Raw genomic sequence first — 12,534 nt, forward strand, 5'->3', positions numbered from 1 at the left:
TGTACTTAAATTTAATACATGTTCCTTCTTATAAATAAAAATTTACATCGTAAGTGTCCTTAAAAATTAATTTTACAAAATGTTCAATCTAAACATAATTAAATTATAATTTCTCTTTCGACCAATTATAGTGGTTTCTTATTACAATTCATATTATTTTATATCAAGTCTGTATTTACTATTTTTACTGAAGTTGGTAAATATGGCATCTGTCCAGTTAACAAACAGTTATACATACAATTTTGCTCAATTTGGTTATAGATTGCATTAAAGTAATTTCGATGTATGCATTTGTTTATGTATTGGAACTGATCAGGGTTGGGTGATATACAAAATCGATGTATTGTGTACAAAAGTACCTCCATCACAGTCTGTTATATTACAACACCGTGAGCCCCTGGGTAGGGCTCTTGTCATCGTACACATTGATTGGTTTGTTCTGCTAACATGGTTCAATGGACTCCCACAGGTTTAACCCAAACCTCTGAAAATAAAATGCTCCAGAAAACTACAGTTGCTAGAGTGATGTAGTTTTCTGTGGAAACTGTGGTTAGGCTCGTGGCTAACAAATGCGACTTGGTTCAGTTGCCTCCTTACAGAGACAAAGTGAGGACTAAGTTTCACATGCAGTGTTACTCGGTGACATGCCAAAATTTGAGATGCAGCACTTTATTGGGGAGTGATACGCATCCTACTTTTGCATTAAAAAAAACTGAGGTAGTATTCACAATTTTGGAAGCCTTAGGGAGGAAGCTGTGATATCCTGCCGTGAGTTTATGGCTGACACTAGATGGTATGGGAGGACCAAGGAAATGTCAATGACAATGAGTCCTTTAAATATCCATCAACATCCGAAATTCACAAAAATTGGGAGAAACTGCAAAAAGTTTTAAACAGAGATCAATGCCTGAGTGTAAAAGTGATAGCGGAGAACTGTATGCTGAAATAAAACATTTATCACATTTTGAGAGATGAAATAGGGGTGTGAAAGGTGTTGCAGATGAACAGAAGGAAGTCCATGTGCGGAAGTGCTGATCAAATCATTGGAATTCTGTGCAAATAACCATAATTTTTTGGGCAGAGTTGGGACAGGTGACAAAATACGGGTTGTTTAATGACAAAGCAGTGAGTGGCGCTTCATATATCACCTCACATGAAGAAGGCACACACGAGCAAATCTGGTGTGAAGTCGATGCTCATTGTCTTTTTTGACACCAAAGGTATGATTCACAGGGAATTTCTGCCTCAAGGACAAACGTTAATGGGCAGTTTCATACTCAGATCCTCACCTGGTTGTTGGATAGGGTGAAACGCTCAGTTGAGAGACATCACAAACAACAGGATTTAGCATCACGACAACGCATCGAGCCCCACTGCCTTGGTGTACAAGAGTTTCTGATCAGGAACGGACTGCATCAGGCACTGTACCACCCTGACTTCTTTTTGTTTCAGAGGATGAAATACAAGGTTGAAGGGGTACCCTCACGAGATATCAGAGGGGTAAAATGAGGCTTCGATGTCCTGTCTGTAAGACATTCCCAGTGATACCTTCCAGGGAGCCTGTGTGGACCGGATGAAGCGGTTAGTGATGCATATGTGAGGAAGGATTGTACTTTAAAGTTTTTTTTAAGGTTTTGTACGTTAAAAAGCAATAAAATTTAAAGAAGGTATTCTTGAAACTTTTTGGGACAGAACCTGTAAACCTGCCTTGCATGTTGCTGTGGAATGCTTGACGGGCAGTTGGTCCTCATGATGGAATTCAGTAGACTTGCACAATCATCAACATGAAAACGAAGTTTCTCAATACCAGAGTCAGTGTATGCAAGGGCCCATAGCTGCTGTGTATTCTGTGAGGAAACTAATTTTCCATTGTAGGCTGTTGTTTTATTTTGAAAATAAACTGTTATTTCATAATGTAGCAATTAGCTATTATTGCCTGCTTGTGCATTATCAAATTACACCACACTGGATATTACATATATAGCCTGCTGTATTCCACACATCAATGCTGCGAATGCAACATGTGATGAATTCAGTGTATATAAAAAAACCAACACATATGTGGGCTTTGTCACTACACCAGCATAAGTAACACGTTAAGATATGTTGACATGCATCCCATTTCATTTGAAGATGCTGACTGCTGAATGTGTGCCTCCATTTTAATGATATGTTGTATGAGACTTCCTGGCAGATTAAAACTGTGTGCCGGGCCGAGACTTGAACTCGGTACCTTTGCCTTTCGCGGGCAAGTGCTCTACCAACTGAGCTACCCAAGCACGACTCACACCCCGTCCTCACAGCTTTACTTCTGCCAGTACCTCGTCTCCTACCTTCCAAACTTAACAGAACTTCTTCTGAAAACCTGCAGAACTGGCACTCCTGAAAGAAAGGATATTGTGGAGACATGGCTTAGCCACAGCCTGGGGGATGTTTCCAGAATGAGATTTTCACTCTGCAGCAGAGTGTGCGCTGATATGAAACTTAATGGCAGATTAAAACTGTACTGCAGAGTGAAAATCTCATTCTGGTATGTTGTATGTTGGCACAGTGATAAAACTCAAATACAGGTTATACTTTTTCCATTTTACATATGGACTTCACATTTAGATAGTAGCTTGATAACATGAAATTAGTTAAATGCTCCCAGTAAATTCATTCATCCCCATTACAGTTGGAGGAAGGCAATGGGAAACCACCTCCGCTAGGACCTTGCCTAGTACAGCGGTGCGGGTCTCCCACATTGTCCCCTATGCTCCTCGGAGTATCGGACCTCATCATCATCAAATCGTGAAATACAGTGATTATTTTCAAAATAAGCAACATACTACAAAGGAAAATGACTACCCTCAGGAAACTCCAAAGTTATACAATATCTCTATGTTGTTGTTGTTGTTGTTGTTGTGGTCTTCAGTCCTGAGACTGGTTTGATGCAGCTCTCCATGCTACTCTATCCTGTGCAAGTTTCTTCATCTCCCAGTACCTACTGCAACCTACATCTTTCTGAATCTGCTTAGTGTATTCATCTCTTGGTCTCTGCCTACGATTTTTACCCTTCACGCTGCCTTCGAATGCTAAATTTGCAATCCCTTGATGCCTCAGAACATGTCCTACCAACCGATCCCTTCTTCTAGTCAAGTTGTGCCACAAACTCCTCTTTTCCCCAATTCTGTTCAATATCTCCTCATTAGTTATGTGATCTACCCATCTAATCTTCAGCATTCTTCTGTAGCACCACATTTCTAAAGCTTCTATTCTCTTCTTGTGTAAGCTATTTATCGTCCATGTCTCACTTCCATACATGGCTACACTCCATACAAATACTTTCAGAAACGACTTCATGACGCTTAAATCTATAATCGATGTTAACAAAGTTCTCTTCTTCAGAAACACTTTCCTTGCCATTGCCAGTCTACATTTTATATCCTCTCTACTTTGACCATCATCAGTCATTTTGCTCCCCAAATAGCAAAACTCCTTCACTACTATAAGTGTCTCATTTCCTAATCTAATTCCCTCAGCATCACCCGACTCAATTCAACTACATTCCATTACCCTCGTTTTGCTTTTGTTGATGTTCATCTTATATCCTCCTTTCAAGTCACTGTCCATTCCGTTCAACTGCTCTTCCAGGTCCTTTGCTGTCTCTGACAGAATTACAATGTCCTCAAAGTATTTATCTCTTCTCCATGGATTTTAATACCTACTCCGAACTTTTCTTTTGTTTCCTTTACTGCTTGGTCAATATACAGATTGAATAACATCGGGGAGAGGCTACAACCCTGTCTCACTCCCTTCCCAACCACTGCTTCCCTTTCGTGTCCCTCAACTCTTATAACTACCATCTGGTTTCTGTACAAATTGTATATAGCCTTTCGCTCCCTGTATTTTACCCGTGCCACCTTCAGAATTTGAAAGACAGTATTCCAGTCAACATTGTCAAAAGCTTTCTCTAAGTCTACAAATGCTAGAAACGTAGGTTTGCCCTTCCTCAATCTTTCTTCTAAGATAAGTCGTAGGGTCAGTATTGCCTCACGTGTTCCAACATTTCTACGGAATACAAACTGATCTTCCCCGAGGTCGGCTTCTACCAGTTATTCCTTTCGTTTGTAAAGAAATTGCATTAGTATTTTGCAGCTGTGACTAATTAAACTGGTAGTTCGGTAATTTTCACATCTGTCAACACCTGCTTTCTTTGGGATTGGAATTATTATATTCTTCTTGAAGTCTGAGGGTATTTCGCCTGTCTAATACATCTTGCTCACCAGATGGTGGAGTTTTGTCAGGACTGGCTCTCCCAAGGCCGTCAGTAGTTCCAATGGAATGTTGTCTACTCCTGGAGCTTTGTTTCGACTCAGGTCTTTCAGTGCTCTGTCAAACTCTCCACGCAGTATCGTATCTCCCATTTCATCTTCATCTACCTTCACTTCCATTTCCATAATATTGTTCTCAATAACATCGCCCCTATATAGACCCCCTTGCTTAGAACTGGGTTTCCATCTGAGCTCTTGATATTCATGCAAGTGGTTCTGTTTTCTCCAAAAGTCTTTCTAATTTTCCTGTAGGCAGTATCTATCTTACGCCTCGTGAGATAAGCCCCTACATCCTTACATTTGACCTTTAGTCATGCCTGCTTAGCCATTTTGCTCTTCCTGTATATCCCTATAGACAGCTGAAAATAGCACACCTCATATGAAAATTCACTTTCTAAAATATTTCTCTCTAAGCATGACATGGGACCCAGCATAACTATTGGTAATGTACGTCCGGTCAGAAGGAAAAAGAAATGAAATATAAAAATCGCACATTTAAGCAATAAACAGACACTAGGATATGGCAAAGCACAACAAAAATGGCAAAATGCAACAAAAAATGTCTTAAATATAATGAAAACTATGTACAAAACTCTCCAAAAATATATTTGGTAATTCACTACACTACACAAGAGTGTGTCCAATACACAATATACAATGCAGAGCCAAAGACACTGGTACGCCTACCTAACATCGTGTAGGGCCCCTGCAAGCACGTAGAACTGCTGCAACACAGTGCGCCACGGACTCGACTGATGTCTGGAGGGAATTAATACCGTGCATCCTGCAGGGCTGTCCATTAATAGCTAACAGTACGGAGGGGTGGGGAGATCTCTTCTGAAGAGCACTTTGCAAGGCATTCCAGACAAGCTCAGTAATGTTCATGCCTGGGGAGTTCGATGGCCAGCAAAAGCGTTTAAACTCAGAAGTGTGTTCCTCGAACCACTCCCCAGCAATTATGGATGTGTGGGGTGTCACTTTGTCCTGCTGGAATTGCTCGAGACCATTGGAATGCACAATGGATGCAGGTGATCAGACAGGATGCTTATGTACATGTCACGTGTCATAGTCGTATCTAGATGTGTCAGGGGTACCGTATCACTCCACCAGCACATGCCCCACACCATAACAGAGCCCCCCCCCCCCCCCCCCCCAAGCTTGAACAGCTGGATTCATGAGGATGTCTACATCTACATCTACATTTATACTCCACAAGCCATCCAACGGTGAGTGGCGAAGGGCACTTTACGTGCCACTGTCATTACCTCCCTTTCCTGTTCCAGTCGCGTATGGTTCGCGGGAAGAACGACTGTCTGAAAGCCTCCGTGCGCGATTGAATCTCTCTAATTTTACGTTCGTGATCTCCACGGGAGGTATAAGTAGGGGGAAGCAGTATATTCGATACCTCGTCCAGAAACACACCCTCTCGAAACCTGGACAGCGAGCTACACTGCGATGCAGAGCACCTCTCTTGCAGAGTCTGCCACTCGGGTTTGCTAAACATCTCCGTAATGCTATCACGCTTACCAAATAACCCTGTGCTCTTCTTTGGATCTTCTCTATCTCCTCCGTCAACCCGACCTGTTACGGATCCAACACTGATGAGCAATACTCAAGTATAGGTCGAACGAGTGTTTTGTAAGACACCTCCTTTGTTGACGGACTACATTTTCTTAGGACTCCCCCAATGAATCTCAACCTGGTACCCGCCTTACCAACAATTAATTTTATATGATCATTCCACTTCAAATCTTTCTGCACACATACTCCCAGATATTTTACAGGACTAACTGCTACCACTGTTTGTTCCGCTATCATATAATCATACAATAAGGGATCCTTCTTTCTATGTATTCGCAATGTATTACATTTGTCTATCCACTGCAGATCTTCCTGCATTTCACTGCAGTTTTCTAATGCTGCAAATTCTCTGTATACTGCAGCATCATCCGTGAAAAGCCGCACGGAACTTCCGACATTATCTACTAGGTCATTTATATATATTGTAAAAGCAATGGTCTCATAACACTCCCCTGTGGCATGTCAGAGGTTACTTTAACGTCTATAGACGTCTCTCCATTGAGAACAACATGCTGTGTTCTGTTTGCTAAAAACTCTTCAATCCAGCCACACAGCTGGTCTGATGAGTCTCCATACCTGTACACATCCATCCCCTCGATACAATTTGAAACGAGATTTGCCCAACCAGACAACACGTTTCCAGTCATCAACAGTCCAATGTCGGTATTAACGGGCCCAAGTGAGACATAAAGCTTTGTGTCGTGAACCTTCGGGTCCGAAAGCCTATACTGACAATGTTTCGTTGAATGGTTCGCAGGTTGACACATGTTGATGGCCCAGCATTGCACTTCTGTCACATTGAACAATTCTCTTAAGTTGTTGTTGATCCTGTACTTGCAGGACCTTTTTCTGGTGCAGCGATGTCAGAGTTTTTATGTTTTACTGGGTTCTTGATTTCACAGTACACTTGTGAAATGGTCATACAGGAAAATCTCCACATCATTGCTACTTCAGAGGTGCTGTGTCCCATCACTTGTGTGCCAACTACAACACCATATTCAAACCCACTTAAATCCTGATAACCTGCCATTGTAGCAGCAGTAACTGATCTGACAACTGCACCAGACACTTGTCTTATATGTAAGTTGCCGACCGCAGTGCCATATCCTTTCTGTTTACATATCCCTGTATTTGAATACACATACCTCTACCAGTTTCTTTGGCACTTCAGTTTAATTGTTATACAATCCAGATTTCAGCCTTATGCCATTTTTAAGTACAAAAACTTACTTGTATGTCAAAAGACATCAGACTGGTACATAACTTCTTGTCGAGAAAGCTTATCTGCTCGTATAAGCCAGATCCGTCATTAGCAAAATTGAGAACATTTCTAAAATTCCTATTTTATGCCATTCTGATATCTTTTGACATACAGGGTGTTTCAAAATGGACTTTACAACTTTGAAAATTCATAGTACCTACAGAGGTGATTGTAGTGCCAATTTTCAGGGAAATACATCAAGTTTTGTCTCGTGTAGTTCGCTAATACCAAATGGTACTTTAGGGAGCACTAGTGGCGGTTGTTCTAAAGACGGCTGCATTCACTTGACCCGAGCGTGTTAGCTGTGTGTTTTGGTGTGAAGAATTGAAGTTGGTGACAACAGTTCACCTTAATTTCTGTACCAAGTATGCCAAAGATCCTCCTAGTAGGCCTACAATTTATGAGTGGCATAAATGTTTGTAAAAATAGGGTGCTTGGTAAGACACGGGAAATAGTCACGTCGTCCGAGCACATCTGACAATGTTGTGTGACAATGCTTTGTCAATAGCCCTATGAAATTGACCCAGCAAGCATCTCGCAAACTGCAGATCCCACATACGACTGTTTGGCGTGTGCTGAGTAACCGTCTCATTTGAAACCGTAAAGATCGATGATTGTACAAGCAATAGAAGATACTGATAAAATTGCTCGCAAGAACTTCTGTGCTGATATGTTAAATCGACAATATGAGAATTAACATTTCTTAGACAAAATCATCTATTCTGACAATTCGCATTTTCACTTAAGTGGGAAGGACACACTCAACTGAAGGATTTGGGGCAGTGAAAATACACATCGAGCATTGCAACTGTTTGTCATAGCCCTAAACTGATTGTTTTTTGTGAACTGAGCAAGAACAAAGTGTATGGTCCCTTCTTTTTTCTGTGAGGGAACCGTCCATAGGATAGTGTACCTGGTATGTTTCAACAATTTTTGATACCACAGATCAATGAGACTGATCGAGAACAAAATGTTCTTAATGCGAGATGGTGCACCACCCCACATCCTGGCTGACATCCAGGATTTTCTCAGACTGCTTCCTCATCAATGGATTTGCTGTGATGGGCCAGTTGCATGGCCCCCAGGTCTGACACCACTTTTTTTTTTTTTTTTTTTTTTTGGTGGTTCATCAAGGATATCATGTTTGTACCTCCTGTGTCGGCTTCTCTAGCTGAATTTAGAGCAAGTATTTATGCCGCCACTGAGCAAGTTACACCTGCAATGCTAGAGCGAGTTTGGGAAGAAATGGAATCCCGATGGTATGTGTGCAGAACAACCAACAGAAACCACATAATAGGCAAAAAAAGTATCATTGTCGGTCATTTCACTTGCAGGAATTTCATCGTTGGACTGAAGTCACAAAATCAAAGAAATTTGTTCCCAAGAGAATATAACATCAAATACTGTAGAGCATAATCCTATTACACAAATAAGAAAGAATAAGAATCTGTTACAAAAGAAAAGATGAAAAAAATACTAGCACATAGCAGGACACAAATCTACTTACTTCAACTCCATAATCACGTCTGTAGCATCAACACAATTGTGTGCAACTCTGAGCATTAGTATAGTTTACTTAGGATCTCCCAAAGATCTGTCACCACCAATATGTTGTTAACTGATATTTAGTTGTAAGAAATCATATCAAGTGGGATGTTTGCGATTAATCTTCAATGTGCGATTTCCTTTAAATAACATGCCGTCGTAACGCGCAAGTTACGATATAGAAACAACAAAATAGTCTGCAGTCTAATATGGTGTCTCCAAAGCATGAATTGAGGGATGTCACATGACCTGATCCGAATGCCAGTTTCAGCTTCCCTATTTTACTCTATGCCATATCTCTCTCTCTCTCTCTGTCTCTCTGTCTCTCTCTCTCTCTCTCTCTCTCTCTCTCTCTCTCTCTCTCTCTCTCTCTCTCTCTCTGCATGTTTCCATAACCATCAGGCTGTGGCGATATTGCACTAATGAATTTCTGCTCTTCATGTGAATTTACTGTTTGCCAAATAATGTAATGCAATTGACAGGCACTGAGATGCAGGAATAGCATCTACAAGGGAGCATTCTTTTTCTTAAATAATAGTATATATATATATATTCTTCCGGAAGGAGAGGGAAAGACAAAAGAATGTGGGTTTTAAGGGAGAGGGTAAGGAGTCATTCCAATCCCGGGAGCGGAAAGACTTCCCTTGGGGGAAAAAAAGGACAGATGTACACTCGCACACACACACACATATCCATCCGCACATACCACATATGTGTGTGTGTGCGAGTGTACACCTGTCCTTTTTTTCCCCTAAGGGAAGTCTTTCCGCTCCCGGGATTGGAATGACTCCTTACCCTCTCCCTTAAAACCCACATCCTTTCGTCTTTCCCTCTCCTTCCTGAAGAAGCAACCATCGGTTGCGAAAGCTAGTAATTCTGTGTGTGTGTTTGTGTGTTTTGTTCATGTGCCTGTCTGCCGGCGCTTTCCCGCTTGGTAAGTCTTGGAATCTTTGTTTTTAATATATATATATATATATATATATATATATATATATATATATATATATATATATATATATATGAAGATAGTAACTGTTCTTGAAAGAACAGATACCATTGATGACCGTGCAGCTTCTCTAGAATAAATGATAATTAATAGAAACCCACAGCTGCCAACAGGTATTGTTATACCTTGATGGGGACAGCTGAAAGTGTGTGCCCGGACCGGGACTCGAACCTGGGATCTCCTGCTTACATGGCAGACGCTCTGTCCATCTGAGCCACTGAGGACACAGATGAATAGCGCGAATGCAGGGATTTATCCCTTGCACGGTTGCTGTGAGACCTACATTCCCAACTGTCCATAATCTACATATGTGGACAGTTGGGATTGTGGGTCTCACAGCAACCGTGCAAGGGATACGTCCCTTCAGTCGCGCTATTTATCTGTGTCCTCGGTGGCTAAGATGGATAGAGCGTCTGCCATGTAAAAATGTGTTACTATTTTAAAAAGTATGTCAGCTGAGTGACCACCCATCCTCAGAAATAGTCAGTAATCATTTGGATCACTTTTCCTTAGCACACTTAGTAAATTTTCGTGCATCAGTCTTCCTCTCTTTGTACACCACTCCTTCATCCATCTACACTTTCTCTTTTCCGTACAAGAATGCGAAGCCAGACAGGGCCAAATGACAGCTGGCATCCATGTTTGCACACCCGAGACTTGTCACAATATCGATTCACTGTCTGGAGCCCATCGTCAATATATTTCACAATTTCATTGTGCCATATTGTTGATGTTTCAGGTGCACTTTGTAATGGATGTCAATATAGGTCATAACAGCAAACAAGTTATTCCTAGTGTGTTCTTTGAAGTGGCCAGAGTTGTTATGTGCTGTGATATAAGTTAGAGTGCACTCAGAACAATGTAGCCAGTTGATGTGCAATCGGCAGGGCACATGCGGGGAGAGCTGTGGGTGGTGGTAGGAATTGCGGGCAGGTGCTGTAAGAGAAATGTAGAGTGCTGGAGGGGAAATGCCATTCTAAACTGAAGCTTATTGTAAACATTGAGTGGACCCCCTCCATGCCTACACTTGCAAGGTGACCAGTCCTAAAAACATCTGTTGTTGTCTCCTCTGCTTTGATTAGTTTTGGAAAAGAATTCTATTGATAAAAAAGAAAAAGCAACAATTTATTTATGTCTTATTTTTAACCATTTGTAATTTTGAGAGAGGCATCATGAATGGTGAATTTTGAGTGAAACCTGTGTTTCCCTTGTTGCCATGTTAAAATTTGCTTCTTTTACCAGCAGTTTTTACACAATGTCATCTCACAAATGTATTGTGCTGACGCAGGCACAAGAGAGTTCTGAAACCGTGGTTTATTAAGTGAGGGACTGACGAAACGCAAGATCAATAGCTTATGAAACACCACATCCACAGTACAAAAATAAATGTGTAATGTCTTCACTTATACTGTTCCAAGCCCCACAGCAATTCTCATTTAAAAAACTATTGGTAGCCTTTAAAGTTACATTGTTTCATCAAAAAAGTCTGTAGTTGGTAGAATACTAGAGAAGGGGAATGAAGTTTTTTGTAATAACAATATGGCAAAATATCCTCTTTGCTTGCTATCATTTGGCAAAATCTCATTTCAGTATCTCAAAACATTTATAAAATATGCTTTTTTTGCTGGCCTGCACAATTGCAAATGAGTGTGCTATATCAAATAAATTTTCTCGAGACTGGAGACAGAGGCCTCCACCGGAGTTTAAAGAAAAATTCAATATGTTAGCTAAATTTCATACATGAAACATGTTACATAACATGCACCAAATGCAAAATCACAGCAACCCCTATCATTTCACACTTTTTTTGAGTTCCATGCAGCGTCTTACTTAAATGCAAATATCGCAATAACTATGACCATTAATGAAATTATGGGCATGTCATCATGAAGTTGACTTACAAAGCTGTAAGTAATGCAAATAGTATCTGTGAAATTATTTAAGAAGGCTGGCAGGGCTTGCACCTCAATTCTGTCACCACGATGTATCAGGCAGACAATGGCGGCCTATCCTTCCGAACAAATAAACAAATGCTTTGGACGAAAACTGGTCACTTTGCACCAGCCACCATGTCCTGTGCAGAATCTACTGGCACTAGTATTATTTTTTATTTATTTGACTAGAACTTGCTTTTGATGTGTTAAAACATTTTTGAAGGCAAAGCATTTTAAGTAACAAGTGAATATTCACGTAAAGTGAACCCCACTATTCCTGGAAATTTGTTATGTTCAGGTCAGTGCTGCAGCCATTAATTAATGGCCTATTCAGAGCTAAGGCAGCATTTGGGACACCACCTCTTGTCTTTGTGTAATGGAGACATGTCTTCAGCAAGTGAGTAATCAATTTTTACAATCTGATTTTACAAGTATGCCAGTGTGTAGCTACAATTTGGTTTTGTTTTACTGTACAACTAATTGACAGCATTAGTTGGTCACATTTTCAGCCAACAGTTTTAAATATTTATGTGCAAGTGCTTGCTGAAATTTTTATTGCAGATTGAAGTTACTGTACAGTCTTTAATTGCCGCGTGCCGTTTTCAAAGTTTCTGCAGTCTGACGTCTATTGTAATGGTCGGAAAAAAATTGAAATCTGCAGAATGAGCGAGATTCGCAGGTTTTGTATCTTAAGTTCATTGCAGCAAAGAGGCAAGAATTTTTCTAAGTGCTATACATCAGGAAAATTCGTAACCTGTTTTATAGAAATCAGGATGTTAATAGACAAAGTTTCTACAATATTAAATGTTAGGGGGTACCTATAGGTTACAAGAGCCCCACACACGAGTGACAGATCGCAGCGACCCGTCGCACGCAATATCGCCTGCAATCGGT

Source organism: Schistocerca gregaria, chromosome 11 (assembly GCF_023897955.1).
Source record: "Schistocerca gregaria isolate iqSchGreg1 chromosome 11, iqSchGreg1.2, whole genome shotgun sequence".
Classification (NCBI taxonomy): domain Eukaryota; kingdom Metazoa; phylum Arthropoda; class Insecta; order Orthoptera; family Acrididae; genus Schistocerca; species Schistocerca gregaria.